General features: G+C 37.7%; 1 long non-coding RNA gene across 4 annotated transcripts; it reads right to left on the reverse strand.

Annotated features, from left to right (window-relative positions):
• Positions 1 to 16,118: 16,118 nt before the first annotated feature.
• Positions 16,119 to 18,237, reverse strand: LOC148195139 (uncharacterized). Of its 4 annotated transcripts, none has more exons than XR_015780653.1 (4): positions 18,006 to 18,237; positions 17,395 to 17,796; positions 16,480 to 17,149; positions 16,119 to 16,328 (listed from the first exon to the last, which is right to left on the reverse strand). It is a non-coding gene; the product is annotated as an uncharacterized LOC148195139 (long non-coding RNA). The 4 variants fall into 4 exon arrangements; XR_015780652.1 differs by having other exon boundaries at positions 16,480 to 16,841; positions 17,011 to 17,149; positions 17,395 to 18,237; XR_015780654.1 differs by having other exon boundaries at positions 16,480 to 16,899; positions 17,011 to 17,149; positions 17,395 to 18,237.
• Positions 18,238 to 24,669: the final 6,432 nt, after the last annotated feature.

Genomic DNA, 24,669 nt, shown 5'->3' on the forward strand with positions numbered 1-24,669 from the left:
ACGCTGAATTAACTCATTGGAAATTAATTTCATTGGTTATTTGGTTGCTAGTGTATGTTTGCATATTGTACAAGTTCTATAAGAGGCTATATAAACATTGTATGTCTCAGACTTTGGCAATTTTTAATGTTTGAGATAAATGCAACTCATGAATATTAGAGTAAAAAGAAACTATCAATTCTCTAAAATTTGGATCTCTACTTTCTTATACTCATAAACTATAGTGCATTGTGTTATTGTGCATTGTGTTATTATAATCAATATTTTTAAAACTCATATTAATGGTTGAATTAGTCAAAGTATTCAATTAGTCAATATTTTGAATTAGTGAGTCACTAGTCATCACATGAGTTTATATAATTAAAATAATTAAATGCATATGTGTGTGTTGTGACATATAAATCATATAACTCTGTGATTTCAAATATATATGAGGACACACTCATTAATGAGGTTCGGAACAAGGATGGTATAATGGTCATTATGACATCCTTAATGTTGACGATCAGGATTTTTTTGTGGTGATTCATGAGGGTCACATGGGTAATGACCTTGAAAGGATTCGTGGATATTGCGAATAAAATTGGCGATGGATAGTTGGTATTTGTGAATATTTACTACTCACGGATTACAGATAGCAGGTATTTTAATATTCATTTATAAACGAGTTGAGTGCGGATATTATACTATTTGTACCCACAGATATCTGCTACGTAAAAAAAATAAAAATAAAAATATAGTTTATATTTTATCAAGTTAAATTTAATTAAAACTAACATTAATTTATATTTTATAAGGTTATATTTCATTAAAATTAATTTTATTATATTTTATTTAATTTATATTATATTTTATATATTTTTTGTAATTTTATTTTAATAATTTATCAAAATATATTTTTTTTTTTAAATATTTGTGGGTATCTGCAGGTTTTGAAATACATGCGAATATTTTTGAAGCAGGTATATGTGCAAGTAGCAGGTCGGGTAGGGATAGACTTTTTTTTGTCGGATTGGGTTGCGGGTAGACAATATCGCGTCCGATCCGACTGTTGTGATCCTAATATTGTCTAGCTCAACTAAGATTTCACATTTTTTTTCACGGAATATTCAAAAAACTAATTATTATTTTTTATTATCATAAAAAAAATGAATGCATATGCACATAACACATGTTTCACTAGTACAGTAATAGAAATAGACACCGGTTAATTTTGTTTAAAGGCATCCGTTCTACAACCGAGGCATATACGAGCGAGGTAAAACAAGACAGGCTTTATGCCTCGGGTGATGAACCGAGATAAAACGAGACAGATTATGTCTCGGTTATTAGATAACCGAGGCAGTAGCGTGTTTTTTTTTTTCAGATTTAGGACTCGATTCATAGTGCTCTTCAGATCCAAAATCCATTGCGGTTGGTTATGTGGTGTAGTGGAAGCCATGTGCAAACCTTCAAGATTACCCAATATGCAACCAGAAAATCTCAACCCGAGATATTGGAAACTTGGAACCTGAAACATTTATGCAACCAGAAAATTCCAACCCGAAATTACCCAAGATTTCCCAATTTCAGAAACCCAATTTCATAGAACCCCAATGCAGAAAGTAATAAAAATGGGGATGAGGATCTGGTGGTGATGATCCTGGTGATGGTGACGATCCTGGTGGTGGTGATCCATGGCGGCCAACACTCCTCCTACTCGCAAAACGCACCTCCAACGCGTCCTTCCCCTTCGTTGGCTCCTAGTGGTGGTGATGATCCTAGTGGTGACGATTCTTCCCCTTCGTTTGCTCCTCCAACGCGTCCTTCCTACCAAAAGATCTCCAAACCCATCATTAAAAAACCCACCTTTGATCATCCTCACCCTCAGCCACCGCCACCGTCACAGCCCCAGCCACCGCCACAACCCCAACCCCCACCCTAGCCACAAGCCCAACCTCATAACCCTCACAGCCCTCAGCCTCAACCCTCAGCCCTCAGCCTCCAAACCCAAACCCTCATAGCCCCCAGCCCCCAGCCCCAACCACCGTCACAGCCACCGCCACTGTTCTGGTCCAACCCCTTGCTCTCGCTCAACCGCCGCGGCGACGACGAATGGCTCACCACTCTCGCTCAACCCGCGTCCTCAAAGGAGATTGGGCTGCCGCGGCCTCAAGGGACTACTCGCCGCCGCTGCAGGACGCCTCGCCGGCACCTCTTCGCGCCTCCCCTCCGCTTTCGACGCCGGCCACCATCGCGCCCCCCCCCCCTCCGCTTTCGACACCGGCCACCATCGCGTCTCGTCCTCGCACCGTGGCTATCAAGTGGGAGAGGAGAAGAGAGATCGCGCCCTGTTTCGATGAGAGTGAGATGAGGAAAGAACGAGAGGGGAGATGGGAGTGAGATGAGAGTGTCAGAGGAAAGTAGAGGAAAAAATGAAAAAGCGGGTCATGCGGTGTGACTGATTTGACCGGGTAATAGGCCTCAGTTCTACTTTAACCGCGTCAATAGGGAAGGGTTCAGACTTTTCAGTGACCAGCAGAGGTGTATAGGCTTCGGTTTCATTCCAAACGAAGCAATAGGGAGGGGTTTAGGCACCGGTTTCGTAGCAAACCGAGGCAGTAGTTACGTTATAGGCACCGGTTTTGTGTTAACCGAAGCAATATGGGTTTTGGACCTCGGGTTGGATCGGGACCGAGGTATATAACCTTGTACGCTTCGGTTTCTCAGTAACCGAAGCATATATGGGGCGTCAGAATCCGCTTTTTTTACTAGTGTTTTAACAAGTATATATCGACATTCCACGCGTCCACATTTTTTTCCAAATTTATCTTTCAAATAATTTTTTTCTAAATTAAAATAATCATTTTATCATTTCTTTTAATTATAAAACTACTTAGAAAATAAATAAAAACCAGTTCGAATAAAATTATAAAACTATTTATATTTATTTTTGTAACATCCCAATAAATAGTAATTACTATTAATCAGAACTAATCACATTTACAGAAATTACAGTGCAGTCTTAATATTTGCAACAGCTGCTCAAAATAAAAAAAAAACGAACGTACAAAGTTATACAGCGTTCAGTTTTCTAACTACCAGGCTTCACAAATCTGGACGAACGGCCTTACAAAATAAATAACCGAACGTCTCTAAATACAGCACATAAACGCTAGCAATTTCTAAAGAACGAACACTCTACTGTTCGGCTTTAACCTCTACTTCTACCAAGTTGGCATCCTCCAAATTTTCTTCTTCCAGCATTGCTTCAAGGGGTGCCTCACCATCTGCTCACATCCACAACGGATGATCATTGCATTGACAAGACGGACATACAAAAACAGTAGACAACACAAGGAAATTGCAAGGGTAAGCTTAGGTAATTTAATTCATATCACCAACATAAACTTTAACATATAAAATCAATCGTACAAATCAATAACAATACATACACAAAGCGTAATATAACTCATCCAAATTCTCATAAATGACGACTGTCCGGACTGTATGAAGCCATGTATCTACAGGCGTTCTTGCACCCGGGTGGTGTAGTAACTGGGATGCCCTCAACAGCTGCCACCCGAGGTTAACCCTATCAGTCCAAAGTACTCAGTAGGACTAGGGTCTCCTGCCATTCCCACGCATGACCTACTCCCCTCTACATGAGGATGAGCACTCACGGAATATCAGGATGAACAGCCATCAGCAGCTTTACCATGGTCATACTACATAACTTCTAACATTCACATCATGGAGACGTTCCTCCTTGGAACGCTCATTCACAATTCACTTCAATAAAGTTCATTCAAATACCATTCGCACATATTAACCAGTTCTCTTATTCACATTTTCATTCTATGTTCCACTCTTTTAATTTAAAGAACGTCCCTCTTTTAATAAACAAAGACGAACGAATTACAGTACACTGCAACCTCGTTCCTGAACAAAAGAAACGAACCCTTATCCATTCACGGACGTTAAGAACACTTAATAATTTAATTGAGATTGAGACTACAAGATCAGAATAATACTTAGGAAACTTCTAAGTATAAAGACTTTAGGTTGAATCAAAAGGATAAATAGATTTTAAATATATTTAAATAAAGAATCAGAGTATTATTAAATTCGGAAGCAAACACTGCCAGTCAATGACCGAACGTAAATTAAGAATTTGGACGAACGCTAGTTACGTTCGCTCACGAAGCAATGATAAGGACGAGCGTTCAGTTATCGAACCGAACCCTGCTTAGGACGAACGCTAAATCAATGACCGAGAGCTCATTTGGACGAACGCTCAGTCTAATACTAAGCGCTGCTTATGACGAACGCTGGTAACAAAACCGAGCGTCCTAAATACTCTTCAATTTATTTTAAATCGTTGGACACGCTAGGCTGAGCCGAACGCTCAGACCTAACCATTCACACAATTAACGCTCGTTCTCAATCAAAATCCTTTCCAAATGAAAGAATTCATATTCTAAGTTATTTTCCAGGGAAACCGAACGGTATAAGACCGTTCGATGACGAGCGTACATCATCAATCAGAAAAGATCAGATTTCCAGATTTTTCATTCACATTAACTTCAAAATTTTCATACGATCCATAACTTAGAATTTATCTTTAACACCAATCTCATACATTACAGAATTCATATTATCATTTCATCAATACAGAATCTTCCATTTTCCAGTTTCAAACGTATCATCATCAACATCCAGTTCCAAGTATTATCATTCCAAATCATACAGAAATTCAATCATATTCCAAATCATGCATCTCATTCTCTGCATACGGTTCAAACAACATTCATAATATACATCCAGGGCAACCATGCTTATTCAGGCACAATCAAAATTCATATATTTCATACATTTTAGACAACCAGTACACTTCATTACTGTCATAGACATCAAACCAGTATTAAATTAAATTACTAAAGCTTCCCTTACCTGGTTCAGTAGTGTACTTCCAATTGCTTAATGATTTCTCTCGATCACTCACAGCTTTCTACCCAACGAATCACTCCACGATTTTCACTAAATCTAAGATACCAAAAATGACACAAAGTTCAGACCTATAACTCATGCATGCAACCAGAATTTGGTTCGCATGAACTAAATAGATGAAGGTGCAGAGACGAGAACTTACCAGTTCAGTTCTCAGTTCTGTCCGGTTCAAAATGATGCTCACGGTGCAGGGAATGTTTCCACGGTGTCTGAAATGAGATTGGAGAGAATGACGGTGAGTTATCTTAGAGAGAAGATGAAAATGGTTTAGAGAGAAGCTAGAGAATTTGAAACGTTTGGTTCAGAGGAAGAAGAAAGGTGTATGCGTGAATGGAGAGAAGGTTTTTCAGAAAATCAATTCTCTTCTCTCGTAAGACGAGTGTCCAATTCACGGATGCCACTTGTCTTCCACTACAAATTTCCAAAGGTTCCAGCCTTGACACTTGGCAGGCGCATGCAGAGTGGAAGTGAGTGGGTTTTGACGTGGCACGGTGCAATAAATGATGATCAGAGAATGGATTTGTGTGCTAATTAAATCAGGTTCTCACATTCCCCCTAACTACAAAAATTTTCGTCCTCGAAAATTCTAAAGCTTACCAGGAAATAGGTCCGGGTACAATTTCTTCACAGCCTCTTCAACCTCCCATGTTGAGTCGCCAGTCTTTGCATTCCACACCACTTTCACGAGACGAATTTCCTTTCCTTTGTAGAGTCTGGTGCGGCTGTCTTCCACACAAATAGGTTGCATCTCCAGTGTCCTGTCTGGGAGAATTTGGATGTCTTCTAACTCCAGTACATGTGATGGATCAGCTATATATTTCCGGAGTTGTGAAACATGAAAGACTGGATGAAGGTTGGACAGTTGAGGTGGTAAAGCCAGTTCATACGCAACTGATCCAATCTTCTTCAGAATTTGATAAGGTCCAACGTACTTAGGTGATAGCTTCTTTGGACGAAGAACTCTCCCCACTCCAGTGATTGGATTCAGCCTGAGGAACACGTGATCTCCAGCAGCAAACTCTAAGGGTCTTCTTCTCTTATCAGCATACGATTTCTGCCTGCTTTGAGACGTCTTCAATCGTTCTTGGATCAGTTTCACTTTCTCGGTTGTTTGTTGGATTAATTTAGGTCCGGTTAATGCAGTCTCACCTTCTTGGAACCAACACAAAGGAGTTCTACACTTTCTTCCATAAAGAGCTTCAAACGGTGCCATTCCTATGCTTGCTTGAAAGCTGTTATTGTATGTGAATTCAACAAGCGGCAGAACTTCATCCCATACTCCCATATGATCTATAACACACGTCCTCAACAAGTCTTCAAGAGTCTGGATGGTTCGTTCAGATTGGCCATCCGTCTGAGGGTGATAGGCAGAACTCATCTGCAATTTGCTTCCCAATTCTCCTTGCAATGACTGCCAAAAACGAGATGTGAATCTCGTGTCTCGGTCTGAAATAATGCTTGAAGGAACTCCATGCAACCGAACAATCTCTTTAACGTACAGCTTGGCCAGGTTTGTCATGGACATCTTCAAATTAACGGCCAGGAAGTGGGCGCTCTTAGTTAATCTATCTACAATCACCCAAATTGAATCATGGTTTCGGACTGTACGTGGCAGATGAGTCACGAAATCCATAGAGATGCTGTCCCACTTCCATTCTGGAATTTCCAATGGCTGCAGCAAACCTCCTGGTCTTTGGTGTTCAGCCTTTGCACGCTGACAAGTTAAACAAGAAGACACAAAACGCGCAATGTCCCTCTTCATTCCAGGCCACCAGAATGATAAACGGAGGTCTTGATACATCTTAGTCATACCAGGGTGTATGCTAAGACGACTATGATGAGCTTCCTCCAGGATGATCCGTTTCAGTTCGCCATCATTGGGAACACACGTCCTTCCAAGGTAACGTAGCATACCGTCCGTCCCAGCATTAAACTCCTTGGCCTGATCTGTACCAAGCACGCTCAAAATTTTCACCAGTTCTTCATCCTCACGTTGCTTCCTCCAAATTCGGTCAAACACATCACTGGAAATTCTAAGGTTACAGCACCTGATAACGTTCGTTCCTAAGTCGAACTGTAACCTTAGATCTCTAAAACTCTCCACCAAGTTCAGCTCCTTAACCATCATTGCCGAGACCCTTACTGCCTTCCTACTCAATGCATCCGCAACCACATTGGCTTTCCCAGGATGATACAGCAGTTCGAATTCATAATCCTTCAAGAATTCAAGCCACCTCCTTTGCCTCATATTCAATTCCTTTTGATCAAAGAGGTACTTGAGACTCTTGTGATCACTAAACACTTGAAATGTTGCACCATACAGATAATGCCTCCATATTTTCAAAGCAAACACCACTGCTGCCAGCTCCAAGTCGTGTGTGGGGTAATTCTTCTCATGGATTTTCAACTGTCTGGAAGCGTAAGCCACTGCCCTCTTTTCCTGCATCAGTACACAGCCCAAACCTTGATACGATGCATCACAATACACTTCAAAAGGTTTGGCCGTGTCTGGAATGACCAACACAGGAGCACTCGTTAATTTCCTCTTCAATTCCTGGAAGCTCTCTTCACAACGATCCGTCCAAGCAAAAGGCTGGTCCTTCCTAGTGAGGTAAGTCAGAGGGGCTACTATCTTAGAAAATCCCTCAATGAATCTCCTATAGTAACCCGCGAGCCCCACAAAGCTTCTAACCTCCGTGACTGAACGTGGGCTCTCCCAATCCAGCACTGCTTTCACCTTGGCTGGATCACTGCAAAAAAAACACCAGCAAGAAACAACATGCCCCAAGAATTGGATCTCCTTCATCCAAAATTCACACTTTGAACGTTTGGCATACAACTCTTTCTCCCTCAACACGCTCAAGACGATCCTCAAATGTTCCTCATGTTCGTCAACACTCTTGGAGTAAATGAGGATGTCATCAATAAATACCACCACAAATCTATCAAGGTACGGCCTGAAAATTCTGTTCATGTAATCCATGAAGATTGCAGGTGCGTTTGTCACTCCAAAGGGCATCACCACGTACTCGTAATGGCCATAGCGAGACCGAAATGCAGTCTTCTGAATGTCCTCCTCTTTCACTCTAATTTGATGATAGCCCGAACGTAAATCAATCTTAGAAAACACACACGCACCATGCAACTGATCCAGCAGGTCGTCTATCCTTGGAAGAGGATACTTGTTCTTGATGGTCAGCTTATTAAGTTGTCTATAATCAATACATAGTCGTGAGCTGCCATCCTTCTTCTTCACCAATAATACAGGTGCTCCCCAAGGTGAAGCACTTGGACGGATGAACCTCTTGTCCATCAATTCTTCAATCTGCTTCTTGAGTTCCAATAATTCAGCTGGTGCCATTCTGTAAGGTTGAACCGAGATTGGTGCAGCAGTAGTTACCAGATCAATCGTGAATTCAACCTCACGAATGGGAGGTAGACCCGGGACTTCATCCGGAAAGACATCCGGAAATTCATCTATTATTGTTCGTCCTCTACTGCTCTCATTGTTGGACGAACGCTCTACCTCATTGTCTTCATACGTCATGATCAAGAAACAGCTTGCTCCCTCCATGATGTCCTCCTTCAACTGACCGAGAGTGAGTGACAATTCTTCCTCTTCTTCATCTGGAAAGACTAACTCCTTTTTCCCACAATCAATGAGGATCCGATTGGTAGCCAACCAATCCATCCCCAAAATTACTTCTAAGTCTCGAAGGGGTAAGCAAATGAGATTAACCTTATATCTACGCCCCTCAACTTCTATAGGACATCTTACACAAACTGTAGACGTCTTGATCCCACCAGCCGCTGGGGTTGACACCACCAAGTCGAACTGTAATTCACTCTCCACTAGCCCCAGTTTCTCAACACACGCCTTCGAGATGAAGGAATGAGTTGCCCCCGAATCATACAACACACCACATGGCTTTCCAAACAATAAGCAAGTGCTGGTGATGAGTGTACCTGAACGAGCAGCTTCAGCACCCGTAATAGCATAAACTCTTCCTGTTGCTTGCGCACGTCCACCCCTTCCTTGTTGCGCTCTTCCAGCATTTGGCGGCCTCATTGCCGCACGTCCTCCCATATTGCACTCGTTCTCCAAATGTCCATTCTGCCGGCAACGAGTACAATATTTTCCTCCTGATAATTGTGGACAAGCCCACCGAAAATGCGGTCCTCCACACTGATAACAAGTTAAGTTTCTCGGCTGTCCAGATTGGCCGACAGTGACCACGGCTTGGGATCCGCTTGCATGAGATGGCTGGTTTGGACGAGCGTAAGGTAGTCTCCTTTGAACAGAACCTCCCCTGGACACTATTGGTCCCCTATTCACTTGTTGTTGCTTCTTGTGCTTCTCCGCCTCTGCCATGTTCTTCTCCAACACCTTTGCCCTCTCAACCATGGCAGGAAAAGTTCGTATGCACAAGCTTGAAATCATAACCTTCAAATCACTTCTTAAACCGTTCTCGAACTTCCTGCACTGCCACTCTTCACTGGTGGCCATTGTATTGAACCGAACAAGGTGCTTGAACTTGTTGGTATACTCAGAAACGGACATACTGCCTTGAACGAGCTGTAAAAATTCAACCTCTTTGGCAAAACGTACGCTGTCAGGGAAGTATTCTTCATAAAACTTGTTTCTGAAAACTTCCCAAGTGATTGGTTGTTGAGCATCCGTTAGAATGGCCCTAGCGCTCGCCCACCAGTGGCTCGCCTCTCCCGTCAACAAGTATTCAGTGTATGCCAAGCGGTTCTCATCCGGACACCTCTTGGCATTGAAAATTCTCTCCATATCCCTTAGCCACTGGTCCGCCTCATCAGGAAGACATTTGCCACTGAACTTGGCAGGGTGATGCTGAAGGAAACTTTCCAAACTCCATTCAGCATTTGGTTGAGCAGCGTTTGAAGAAGATGCTCCCGGCGCACCTCTAGTTGCAGCCAGGATCTCCATCAATTGCCTCTGCGTGTTTTCAGAATTGACACGCGATGCCTCCAAACCTTGCATAGCAGCCTGGTTTTGCTGCATCAGAGTGGCGTTCTGCTCTAGTAAAGTTGTGTTCTGTTGATGCAGCCTTTCAACCACGGTTTCCAACAACCTAGTGTTGCTGGACGTATCTGACTCATTCGGTTGGGGAGGAGGAGGAAGTCTAGGCGCCATTAGTTCTCTGGATCAGAGAAAAACGAGCGTTAGTAAAGTTCAAGAGTTAAAACAATAACTCATTAACACATAATAAGCACACAGCAAAAACGTAGTGCACTCATAACCTACAGTGTTCCTTAAAAGAACAAAACTGCTCTGATACCACTAAATGTAACATCCCAATAAATAGTAATTACTATTAATCAGAACTAATCACATTTACAGAAATTACAGTGCAGTCTTAATATTTGCAACAGCTGCTCAAAATAAAAAAAAAACGAACGTACAAAGTTATACAGCGTTCAGTTTTCTAACTACCAGGCTTCACAAATCTGGACGAACGGCCTTACAAAATAAATAACCGAACGTCTCTAAATACAGCACATAAACGCTAGCAATTTCTAAAGAACGAACACTCTACTGTTCGGCTTTAACCTCTACTTCTACCAAGTTGGCATCCTCCAAATTTTCTTCTTCCAGCATTGCTTCAAGGGGTGCCTCACCATTTGCTCACATCCACAACGGATGATCATTGCATTGACAAGACGGACATACAAAAACAGTAGACAACACAAGGAAATTGCAAGGGTAAGCTTAGGTAATTTAATTCATATCACCAACATAAACTTTAACATATAAAATCAATCGTACAAATCAATAACAATACATACACAAAGCGTAATATAACTCATCCAAATTCTCATAAATGACGACTGTCCGGACTGTATGAAGCCATGTATCTACAGGCGTTCTTGCACCCGGGTGGTGTAGTAACTGGGATGCCCTCAACAGCTGCCACCCGAGGTTAACCCTATCAGTCCAAAGTACTCAGTAGGACTAGGGTCTCCTGCCATTCCCACGCATGACCTACTCCCCTCTACATGAGGATGAGCACTCACGGAATATCAGGATGAACAGCCATCAGCAGCTTTACCATGGTCATACTACATAACTTCTAACATTCACATCATGGAGACGTTCCTCCTTGGAACGCTCATTCACAATTCACTTCAATAAAGTTCATTCAAATACCATTCGCACATATTAACCAGTTCTCTTATTCACATTTTCATTCTATGTTCCACTCTTTTAATTTAAAGAACGTCCCTCTTTTAATAAACAAAGACGAACGAATTACAGTACACTGCAACCTCGTTCCTGAACAAAAGAAACGAACCCTTATCCATTCACGGACGTTAAGAACACTTAATAATTTAATTGAGATTGAGACTACAAGATCAGAATAATACTTAGGAAACTTCTAAGTATAAAGACTTTAGGTTGAATCAAAAGGATAAATAGATTTTAAATATATTTAAATAAAGAATCAGAGTATTATTAAATTCGGAAGCAAACACTGCCAGTCAATGACCGAACGTAAATTAAGAATTTGGACGAACGCTAGTTACGTTCGCTCACGAAGCAATGATAAGGACGAGCGTTCAGTTATCGAACCGAACCCTGCTTAGGACGAACGCTAAATCAATGACCGAGAGCTCATTTGGACGAACGCTCAGTCTAATACTAAGCGCTGCTTATGACGAACGCTGGTAACAAAACCGAGCGTCCTAAATACTCTTCAATTTATTTTAAATCGTTGGACACGCTAGGCTGAGCCGAACGCTCAGACCTAACCATTCACACAATTAACGCTCGTTCTCAATCAAAATCCTTTCCAAATGAAAGAATTCATATTCTAAGTTATTTTCCAGGGAAACCGAACGGTATAAGACCGTTCGATGACGAGCGTACATCATCAATCAGAAAAGATCAGATTTCCAGATTTTTCATTCACATTAACTTCAAAATTTTCATACGATCCATAACTTAGAATTTATCTTTAACACCAATCTCATACATTACAGAATTCATATTATCATTTCATCAATACAGAATCTTCCATTTTCCAGTTTCAAACGTATCATCATCAACATCCAGTTCCAAGTATTATCATTCCAAATCATACAGAAATTCAATCATATTCCAAATCATGCATCTCATTCTCTGCATACGGTTCAAACAACATTCATAATATACATCCAGGGCAACCATGCTTATTCAGGCACAATCAAAATTCATATATTTCATACATTTTAGACAACCAGTACACTTCATTACTGTCATAGACATCAAACCAGTATTAAATTAAATTACTAAAGCTTCCCTTACCTGGTTCAGTAGTGTACTTCCAATTGCTTAATGATTTCTCTCGATCACTCACAGCTTTCTACCCAACGAATCACTCCACGATTTTCACTAAATCTAAGATACCAAAAATGACACAAAGTTCAGACCTATAACTCATGCATGCAACCAGAATTTGGTTCGCATGAACTAAATAGATGAAGGTGCAGAGACGAGAACTTACCAGTTCAGTTCTCAGTTCTGTCCGGTTCAAAATGATGCTCACGGTGCAGGGAATGTTTCCACGGTGTCTGAAATGAGATTGGAGAGAATGACGGTGAGTTATCTTAGAGAGAAGATGAAAATGGTTTAGAGAGAAGCTAGAGAATTTGAAACGTTTGGTTCAGAGGAAGAAGAAAGGTGTATGCGTGAATGGAGAGAAGGTTTTTCAGAAAATCAATTCTCTTCTCTCGTAAGACGAGTGTCCAATTCACGGATGCCACTTGTCTTCCACTACAAATTTCCAAAGGTTCCAGCCTTGACACTTGGCAGGCGCATGCAGAGTGGAAGTGAGTGGGTTTTGACGTGGCACGGTGCAATAAATGATGATCAGAGAATGGATTTGTGTGCTAATTAAATCAGGTTCTCACAATTTTATAATTAAAATAATAATAATTTTATTTTTTTATTATCATAATCCTTTTAGTATGTTTTACATTACACTTTTGTACTTAAATAACTTTGTTAATATAAAATTATACACATCATTTTATATTTAAAATTGGATTAAATATGTTTTTAGTCCCTAAACTATCAAGTGATTTTCGGTTTCGTCTATCTTCAAAAGGTTTATTCATTTTAGTCTTTTTAGTTTTGAAACTCTTATATTTAGTCCTTAAAATTGAATGACGTTAGATTTTGGCTAACGACACCTACATGTGATATCAACTTTCCTCATGACTGTGTGTCACGTTGCTTTTTTTCTTTTCTGAAATGAGCAACTACAAACTGGTAACCTCGTACTCACTGACTCCGGTCAGTTGCAAGTATGGTCCACCGACACTGCCACTCTGCTTACATTTGTACGACACCGCAACCTCGTACTCCTTGAAGATTCCTTCGACAGTGCTGTTTTGTGGTAGAGCTTCGATTTCCCTACCGACACACTTCTTCCAAACCAACCTCTAAGAGGAGACCAACCTCATTTGCTCGAGAAGCGAGAGCAACCATTCTTCCGGTTTCTACAAGCTCTTCTTCGACTTGGAGAATGTTGCTCATACTAGCGCCCTCGCGTGGAATTGGAAAATAAAGTTGCCAGTGGTAAGCCTTAATTAGGAAATCAATGATCACAAAGTGGTAATTGCATTTTGACAAACATGTCTCCGGCACAGTACAAACAAACAACCACAATGGAAGCACTTGTTTTATCCCAAAGCCACGAGCTTTCTCGAAAACATTATTCCTTTATCTATTATTTCATATGAGATTTTTTTTTAAACTTTATTATCCTTATCATCATGAAGAAAGAGAGTGGTAAATATTGAAGGGTTAAATAAGAGATATTATAGACAAAATTATTGATTATCTTGAATTCTGGCAAGACCCTTTGAATTTCTTACTTGCCATATGCAAATGTCATTTATTGCTTCATCACACACACACAACAATGGTTGTTTCAGTTTCAGATATGTCAGGACAGATCTAAGGGGAGAAATTAAGAAGAAATAAAATTATATTTTAAATATGATTATGTGGCACAAAGATATACTAAACAAGTAAGTTTATTTTCCACTTCAAGAGCAACCGCGGCTCACGTACCAGGGCCCTCGACTTTCCAACGTTTTCTAGCCCTACGCTAATTATGGGTTTTCCACAAAGACGAAGACGTTGTGGTTTCTGGTTTCAATTTCTGATTCAGGTGAATCTTGCGCGACTAGGATTTTGGAACTTGCGATTTTCTATTTGTAGGTTGCTGGATTTTGATGTGGAGGCGCGAGACGCGATGCATGGTGGTTGTTGGTTACAGCATGGTGGTCTGATGCGAGAAGAATGGTGATTCTAGGGTTTCTTGGCTTTTTGATTTCTGGTTTTGTAGGTGACGAAGATGAATGTGCGGCAGTGATGGAGTTGATTTCACGGTGGTTATGGAGGTTGAGGCGCTGTTTGTAGTCCATAGTAAAGACCAATGTGGCACACAGTCATGAGGAAAGATGGTATCACATGAAGAAAGATGCTATCACATGTGGTTGCCGTTATTCAATTTTAAGGACTAAACATAAGAGTTTCAAAATTAAGAGGACTAAAATAAAAAAACCTTTCGAAGAGGAACGAAACCCAAACTCGCTTGATAGTTTAGGGACTAAAAACATATTTAACCCTTCAAAATTTAACATGATTATTTGATTAATGTCATTTTTCGTTCATTCATATATATATATATATATATATATATATATATATATATATATATATATATATATAATTATGTAACTTTAATTTTCTATTTATGAATAATACATAAGATTAAAATCAATATTTTGTTAAACTTAAATAAGTAATTTAATAACAAAATTTAACAATAAAAATATAATTATATATAAGAATGACAAAGTGGGATGGACTGACCCATAAGCCTGCATGAAAAGCGCATGGCGGATTGAGATTTTAGACTTGCCAACCTACATAGCCTATACCATTCTATGAGGGCTACCATTCTATGAGGGCAAGTATTATATGAATAAGCTAAAATCGCAAAAATTCATCATGCATATCAAATTACGAATATAAATGGGATAAAAGTATTGAATTATCAATTTATCATTCAACTTCCAAAAGTTTCTACTTAATTTTGTGAATGAGTTAAAGTTTCTCAATTTGTAGGACAATGAAGGCTTTATTACAGAAAATAAGAAAATAATGAATCCGCTCGCAACCTAGCGAGCCAAGACCTATGCAAGGCGGAACAAACTATTGAGTTTGCTTTTTCAAAGTTGGCAAGTTAGTGTAGCCTGAGTTTTGCAGATCAAGTGCAGGTCAAACTTAAATCACTAGTGGAAAAATGACATTTTATAACGTACAAAAATGACCTATTATAACGTAGTTACTAAAGATATAGTTCTGGGCGATATAATAAGTCTGCCTATTTTATAACGTAGCAGAAATTTACGTTATAATAGCTTAAACATATTATAACGTAGTTTCTGAAATCAGTTATAATATGCGCGAAAGATATTATAACGTAGATTTGTTGATACGTTATAATATGGTGTTTTCAACACTAACGTATTATGACGTCCATGACTTAGTACGTTATAATATATGTTTTTTTTTTAAAAAAAAAATTGATTATTACAATTTTTTTATTGTAATAATTTGTTATTACAATAAAAATTGATTTATAACTAACTACTTATCATGTTTTTATGCTCCAATTTTTCCTGTAATTTAGTCCACTTTATTGTTTATGCTCCAAATATAGTGCAAATCAAATGAACTATCTGCATCAGGAGTTTTGCAAATTGAGGTTGGATTTTTTAAGTTTCATCCTTAAAGTCGGTAAATAATTAGTATTCATATTTTTAAAATCAAATGCACATGCTATGAAAATATAATAGTATTAGTTAATTAGCTTCTACCTTAATATAGACTTTTAACGAATACTAAATACAACTAGAGTAGATAAACACTAATTATTAGTAAAAGGCAAACAATGATGCTCAATTTTTAACACTATATTGCTAAAAATATTTTTATTAACCATAATGAAAATAATGGTAAGTGATATATATATATATATATATATATATATATATATATGAATATAAAGTTTATTTCTACGTTATATATACAAAAAGTTTCAAGCTCTGCCAATATAATTTTCTTAATGCGTAAAAAGAGCTAAAAAAGGCGAGTTATTAATAAAACATTTACAATAAAGACAACATTCTCCAGATTAATGCATTTGGCGTAGCACCCCCTTCAATGTTTGAGACACCACTCTCACTCCAACAGTGTTCGTCATCTCCAATTAAATACCTATTATGATCCGTGGACAGAGCGGTCTTTCCAGTACCTAATATGAACAATTGTAGAAAAAAGGTCCATTAATTAGTGCTGCAAAATGGAAGAGGACAAAATCCATTTCTGGAATACGAAAGTTTTGTGTAACAAGACTGGTAAATTTCTGGTTCTAACACTTATTTGATGATCCAACAGAGTTATACCTGAGAGTCCAAAAAAGAGAACAACATCCCCAGCTTTTCCCATGTTGCAGCCAGAGTGCAGGGATAGGATTTGGCGCTTAGGCATGAGATAGTGCATGACATTAAAGACACCCTTCTTCATTTCCCTTGCATACTGTGTCCCAAGGATGATCATTTCCTTCCTTGCAAGATTAAGATCAATGCTAGTGGAGGATGTCATGCAGCGAGTGTAACGATTGCAAGGAAACTTCCTAACATTGTATATAGTGTATGGCTATCTCGAGCTGCATCTGTTGGCATTTTAATAGTAACAAATTCCATAAACACCATTCCTATGTTGTACACATCAGTTTTCTCTGTGCCCTTTAGTGAGTATGCATACTCTAAAATCATAGAAATGTCAATCCATGGTTAACACTTGGACAAGATACTTAGAGGTTTCTGGAACAAAATTCTGATTAGATTAAACTAAAATTTCATCTGGGTATTAAAAGTTTGCATAACAAAAGAATGAGATGAATAACAAAAGACAATGGTGTAATCAACTATTACCTAGGGCTATGTATCCATAAGATCCAGCAAAGCAAGAATTAGACAATGCATTAGATTCTGGATTCTCAACGAGTGATTTTTCCAGTACAAAGTCTCCCAGGTGTGATTCTGGGCACATATAACTTGGAGTCCTAATGACCTAAGTTTAGAGCAAGAACAAACAGAAATTAATTTAGACAAAAAATGTTGAAACAGTGAACAAAAAAATAGTTTGGCAATATCACTCATTGAGGAAGCAAGATCATCATATGTCAACATTTTAGCAAGACAAAAGTCCCCTTCATCCCCAATTTTTAGCATGCGGAAAGTATACAACACACCAAAATCCCAATTAGAGATGAAATCAAAAGAGCAGCGTAAGGATAAAATGAGTAAGCTATTTACCTAGACGTATATCTCAGCAGTAACCTTCTCCAATTCCACCAACGTCTGTTTGAAACCATTGATCTCCTTCTCCTTTTCATCGACCTTATCTCTCATCTCCTCCTCGAACCTAATCCTCTTGTTCCTTTCCTCAATTTTCTTGGTTTCCAGAACTCCAATCTTTCTCTCCAAATCCCTAACCATAACCTCACCCTCTGCCTTCACCTTCTTCAAAGCTGTAAGTTCCTTCTCCAGAGACTCAACCAACGACTCCTTCTCCCCTAAATCCTTCCTCAATTCAGAAGCATCCGCCCTCGCCTCCTCTGACGTAGTCATCTCCGATATCAAATCGTGCTGTAACCTCGCCAAGTCCGTCTTCAGGTCCACTGCCCTCCCCGCGATAACCTCGGCCGCAACAACATCCTTCAAATCAACGTTTAATCGGTGGAAAGGGATTATAATCGGTAGAATGTGATTATAATCGGTAGAAAATGTGGAAAATGATGTTTCAATTGGTGGAATCGAAGGTAAAGGCGAAAAAGATGAAGGTATGTGAGAAACCCTAGCAGTAGATGTGGTTGGATGATGAGTGAAGCGAAAATGCAGATCTGTGAAGAGAAATGGAGACTTACGGCTTAAGAACTCTCTCAAGAGAGAGTGAGAAGCTTCTGATGCTCGCCAGGGTGAAATGAGTGAATCTGTGGAAATGAGAGTGTTTCTCGCGAGAGAAGAAATGCTGAATGAAGATGTGAAGATCGGCTCGTGGATGGAGTCAAGACCCTACTAAAGTGTGGTGTTAGGTTGATGAGGATTGGCGTCGAGAAAGAAGGAATAAGTCATTAGGTTTTCACAAGATGAAATGAAGAGATATTATGACCAATTTTTGAACATCAGGCATAATATATTACCAAACTCATATATTATAACATAGGTCAATAACTTCGTTATAATATATTTTTAATTTATTTACAAATTTGTCATCGCATTTTATATCATGACTGATATTTATAATTTCGTTATAATAAGTTTTGAAATTATTTACAAGTTTGTCACCGCGTTTTATACTATAACTGACTTTCATAACTCCGTTATAATATGTTTTGAAATTATTTACAAGTTTGCCACTGCGTTTTATACTATAACTGATTTTCATAACTCCGTTATAATATGTTTTGAAATTATTTACAAGTTTGCCACCGCATTCGATATTATGACTGATTTCATAACTACGTTATAATATGTCTTGTTATAGAATGTTATTTTTCCACTAGTGAATAGGCTTGGTAGGCCATTACAACCCGTGATTATTCAATCCTGATTTTATTCTGACTCGAAATAAATATTTTTTACGAATAAATAATAGAAAAAATATTTAATATTTTATATATTTTTTATGATTTAAAGTGAAAGTAAAATATTTTAAAACTACATTAAATTTTTTATTTTAATTAAAGGTCATAAAATGAAAAATGAACTTTGTTCTTACAAGGTCGGATATGTCCTATAAAGACTCTAATAAACACTCCAAAAGCTCTAAGCCACCAATTCCGTGGATACTTATCCTTCCTTAGCTGAGTTAGGGTTGTGCCTACAAAAGATACTTAGACGCCTAAGTAAGCTAAGTAACTCAACAAACAGTAAATGCGGTAATTAATGAACGTAAATTGTTACCTTGTAAATTATGCTATTGATATTATTATTTATGAGTTTCTTCCTTAGGTGAACATGGTCAATGTGATTAATTACCTGGATTAGTCCTTAGTTAATTAATCTACTTAGTTAAACCATAATAATGATCTTAAGCTAGTTGTCCCTTGTGTGCTAATAATGGTTAGTCGATATGTATTCGACATATGTATCTGACCAATCTGTTATGGTGAAGAATCAAACACTACAAAAATTATTAATATTACCGACGGATACATTTTCGTCGGTAAATTTTCATTCCGACGGCATTATCGACGGATTTTGAATTTTATTTATCGACGACCAAAAGTCTTCGGTAATCCGTCGGTAACTGACATACACATTATCGACGGACATGTTTCATCGGTAAATCCGTCGATAATGTCAATGTCACTTACCGACGGTTTTACCGAAGGCTTTTGGTCGTCGGTAAAAAAAGCGGGAATTTTCCCACCCATTATTTCACTTACCGACATTATCGACGAATTTACCGAAGGTCCATGTCCATCGGTAAAAAGAGCGGGAATTTTCCCGCCCAAATTCTGCCTCCAGTGTCAATATATGTGGCAAAGACGCTCATTTCTCCTCATTTTCTTTACCAAACTCAGTTTCACACCACCACTACTCATTTCTCCTTACCGTCTTGTGGCTTCAACTCTCCACCATTGCAGGTTGCTCTCCACCATCGCAAGATAGTCTCCACCATCACGGGATGCTCTTAACTTTTCTGGCGAGCTCCACTTTTCCGACAAGCTCAAGTTTTTTGGTGGGCTGTTGTAGAGTTTATTTGTGCGATTAGGAACATCACCGGTACTAAACATTTCCGGGGAGCTCAACTCTGCATGATAAAATGACACAACATCACCGGTCCTAAACCGGTCCTAAATTTTTCCGGCGAGCTCAACTCTCTATGATAAAATGACACAATATCACCAGTCCTAAACTTTTCCATCGAGCTCAACTCTCCATGATTCCCTATGGTTATTCACGTGATGCCGTTTTGGTGGCGGAGTTCGTGGAAATGAAAAAAAAAAATTGACACAGCGACGAAGGAAGAGGAAGAAGATGAACCAGGTCGCGACATTTACCGAAGGATTTACCGAAGGCCTAGATCCTTCGGTAATTACCGAAGGCTTTACCGACGGTCAAAAACCTTCGGTAATTACCTACGGATGAAAGATCCGTCGGTAAAGTTTACTGACAACGTTTTTACCGACGGTATGTTGGCCGTCGATAAATGCTAATTACCGACGGATTTTCTACATTACCGACGAATTATGACCGTCGGTAATCTCAATCATTCTTGTAGTGAAATAATATGTGCTAGGTAAACTTAGGTATGGGTAATCAAGATGTCTTTAGATGATTACATGGTATATAATGACATGGTCAAATGGTATTCGATTATGTATAGTACAGTAGCCCTTTAGACTTAACTCATTGGATGTTGAAGTCCTGTAAATTGCCACCATCATGTCAGACTTATGTCGTTGTCATTGTGGTTATGTGCAAAGAAAATTTGTATTTCTTTGTTTATGTAGCCTTGTAGGTATAGTAGCCTTCTAGTCTCAAAAATCATAGCAATAAAGAGGTTGCAATGACGAAGTGCTAGGATTGATTTAATGTGGGAGGTAATTGGCTATCAAGTTGCACATCAAACGAAACGATGCTAAGAAGGTGAAGAGTCACATCCCCTGGGTGCTAAAACGAAAGAGATATTAAGGGTTGAAATGAAAAGGTAGGAAGACGAAAGGATTTTAAGTTTTGCTATTAATATGGGGATCATTTGCCCTAGTTGAGCACCAAGTTTATGAGAATTTTCTCTACTGCCAATATCTTGTAGGAGAAGTTCCTCACTTGAGAACAAACTAGTAAAAAATTTGTCATATAGTGGATCAAACATAGGTTTTTAGGAGGAGACAGATAGTGACAGTAATCAGACTTCAATGTCCTTTGATGTATCATCATCTAGGGTTCTAAGGGTAGAAATAGAGATGATTACTGAAAATAAGGAGGATCCTCTTAAGGAGCATGTCGAGGACAAACTACCTCGGAAGGATACAAGTGGGTAGATCCCTTGGTGAGGAGACATTTTTCCAAATTTAGGTGGTCGATAATAATGAAATCTAGGTTGAATATTATATATATGCTTGAGAGTGGGGCATCAGAGAATATAATGTCTTTTAGGAGGGTATGCACCATAGATAATGTTTGTCATGTCCGAGAGGGTTATGGGAAGGAATTTTTTTACATGTACATATCTTTTTTCCTACAACTTCACATTCAACTACCTTTCGACGAGTTTACAATAGGTGTTCTTCGTCTCCTAAATGTTACACCAATATAACTTCATTCAAACAGTTAAGATTTACTACTGGCATTTATATTAATATGATGAGCCATTTATATATCCCCTCTGCTTGAATGTTTCCTTCATTTTTACCATACACAACCAAGGAATCTGATTACATGATTATCTTTGGTAAGTAGGTCGAGTACTTGCTTGCTTAGTACATATTCTCAATCTTTTAAGAAGTTCAAGAATGAGTTCCTTAAGATAGAGGTAAACCCGATTGGCCGATCATATTTATATAATGAAAATGAAAAGTTGAAGCCTTCCTTCTAATTGACGGATAACCTTCTTAGGTAAGGAATGGCCTAAGGAGATCCTGTCCAAAGAAGATAAGAGGATTGTTAGAATTTTGGAACAAATTCCTAGCAAACTTCCTTCTGAAAATAGTGTGAATGTTTATTTATCATATAATCTGGTTAGTTATCAATGTGGTAAGTGTAGAATTTCTTAATAGGTATGATACTTTTGAGAAAATCTGAATTTTTTTTGTTTTTTATGTTACATGGTGCAACATGCAACTAAGGTGAGATTTGAAGAAGACTTGTTCCACAGTCTAAGGAATCAGCTTGTCGATGAAACAAAAATGAAGGGCATGATGACTATGATACCCAACCACCTAACGGGCCTGGTGGTGGATACTTATCGGCCTCATAGTTCCACACAAAAAGTTGTGCTAACGAAGGGACGAGGTATTGTGAATTTTAATAAATTAAAACTTTTTTTAATATGTTAATATTAGTTACTCGCAAAGTTGATGGATTCAAACTACATTTTAATATATTAATATAGAAATATAGAGTAGCTTAAAACATTTTGAAAGTATAGAAAAGTTCAACTATTGAAAATTATTTTAACATACTAAAATCTTTTCCTAAAAACTGATAAAGGTTGTAAGTAATCTTAGTCAATCAAAACAAATATCTAATCTATAAAAATGTTTTCTATTAAATAGATGTGAATATTTTATTATCATATTAAAAACATTTTTTGATGAATGAAAATCTTCGTGAAGCTAAGTGCTAAATCAAATTAAAGTAGATTTGTAAAGATAACGATGAAATCAAACTATACAAAGAAACTAACATAGACATGATCTAATTAATAAGACCATACATCCTAAACCGCTAATCTTCAAGTTTTCAATCTTCAATAGTTGGATTCATCAAATATTTATGCAGTACAATGGCAACCTCAATATATTTCTCGTACGTTTATTCAACTTAATTATTTATGCAGTACAATACCTAGAAAATAAGGAGTTCAACACCTAAGAAATGTACTTTTTTCCTTCAGAAGAAATATGCTCATTTCTAGTAAGGACACTGATATATAATTACATAATTATACTTATTAAATTTTTATTATTAAAAATTATATAATTATAAATTTTATTTGATAAAATATTAAATTTGTTATTATATATAAAATCAAACAATTATAAAATTCTAATTATTAAACTATTTGTTTAATATATGAAATTTAATTTTTTCATTTACTAAACACTAAGATTTTATATATAATCTAAATAAAACTTTACGCACTTTTACTTGGCGTTATGAGAAATTAACATATACTTTTACATAACTTTAGGATAATATCTAAACAGAGTGCAATTTCGATTTCCACTTTCAAGAACTAGTTTTACAAAATTTGGACTATTATTTGAAGTGCAGTCGTAAGTTCGTTTTCCACTTAGAGGGCGGGCATCACCTCCGATCAAGTGTCTCAAAATTTTCTATTAATAACTCTTTTTCTTTATAACAATGGTTTAAAATAATAATTCTAAATGAAGAATATAATATAAAATTTTAATAATCTAAACAAAATAACAATAAGATGTTAAATTTAAAAGAAGAATTACAACTTGTAAGAACCTAGAAAATAGAGTATTAGAGTACATAGATATATTAAAATAATGAGACGAGCTTTTTACTTTAAAAATAATCTTATAATATAAATAGAATTTTCTAAAGCTTGGTTCATTATCTAAAATACTTCATCACTCTAAAACATTGTTCTCTACTCTTTCTCTCGTTTCTCTCTAGATTTCCTCCCAACTGAGCTAACTGTTTGACGATCAGGAGGTGCCTAAGCGATCCTGGCGTCGAGAGCTACGATCTTGATCGATCAGTTTCTTGTTCTTCAGCTGGTAAGTGGTAGAATTGAATTTGAGTCTTTAAGTTGAGAAATTTTTAGAGTAGGAATTGGTTCATAAACACCTTAGATTGATGTTAGGAAGGTTTAGAATCACTTAGTCAAGTCTAATTAGGTTTACAAAACAATCTAGCGGTGTTTGAAGTTGGGAAAAATAGTTAGAATTGGTAATTGGTGGTTGAGTTGGTCCAAGTTTAGTTCACTCTTTTCTTTTAGTTCTAAGTTGTTTTAAATGAATATTTGAGTGCACTATGAAGTATGTTTGAGTTGTCTTACATTACATCATTGATTATTGTTATAAGTTATGTTCCAAAGTGAAAATATGTGATTTCAAATTATGGTTGATGGACGTAATTCCATGAACCTCACGGAGAGGTTACATGGTGGTGCCCTATGTTGTGATCCAAAGTGAACTCTCTTGTTGAGATTCAAGTATGTTTAGAATGAATGCAGGAGCTTAGTCTTGGGGGTTATCCTAAAACTCCAGTGGTCTTTCATTCTCAAGTAGAGAGTATTGATCCATGTCGTGAGGAGTAGCAGGAGTTCTTAGTCTTTGGGGCTTCAAGTATGCTCCAAGGCGTGGTATAGACTAACCTCGTGAGTGTGGTAGGGTGAAACCCATTGGCAATGGCTTTGCAAAGCAGTACAAGCCACCACGAGTGCACAACCCGCCATAGCTCGACAATCATTCTAAATCCGGATAGTCAAAGTCAGTGTGGTGTCATGTATGAATAGTTTATGTGATGTGAATGAATATGTATGAATGTATGAAACTTAGTAAATAAATATATGATTAATCTTTGTTTAAACTAGCTTACCCTGTTGTGTGTTTGTGTTTTGTATGTATTAGTGTTCTTTCTTCTACAATGATCATCCTATGGATGTGAGCAGAGGGACTGTTTTATATTCTAGATGGACAACTGTTCTACCTTATCATGTATGTGGTGACTCTCTTCTCTAGTTTACTATATTTTGAAATGTTACATCACTACCATAAAAAACATCTATTAGAAAATATGAATTCTTTGTATTTGATATATATAACCTATAAACTTAAAATGTAGAAATATAATAATATAGAGATAATATATTAAAAAAATTAT

This window comes from Vigna umbellata, chromosome 7, assembly GCF_029865625.1.
Source record: "Vigna umbellata cultivar VRB3 chromosome 7, Vumbellata_1.0, whole genome shotgun sequence".
NCBI classification, from domain to species: domain Eukaryota; kingdom Viridiplantae; phylum Streptophyta; class Magnoliopsida; order Fabales; family Fabaceae; genus Vigna; species Vigna umbellata.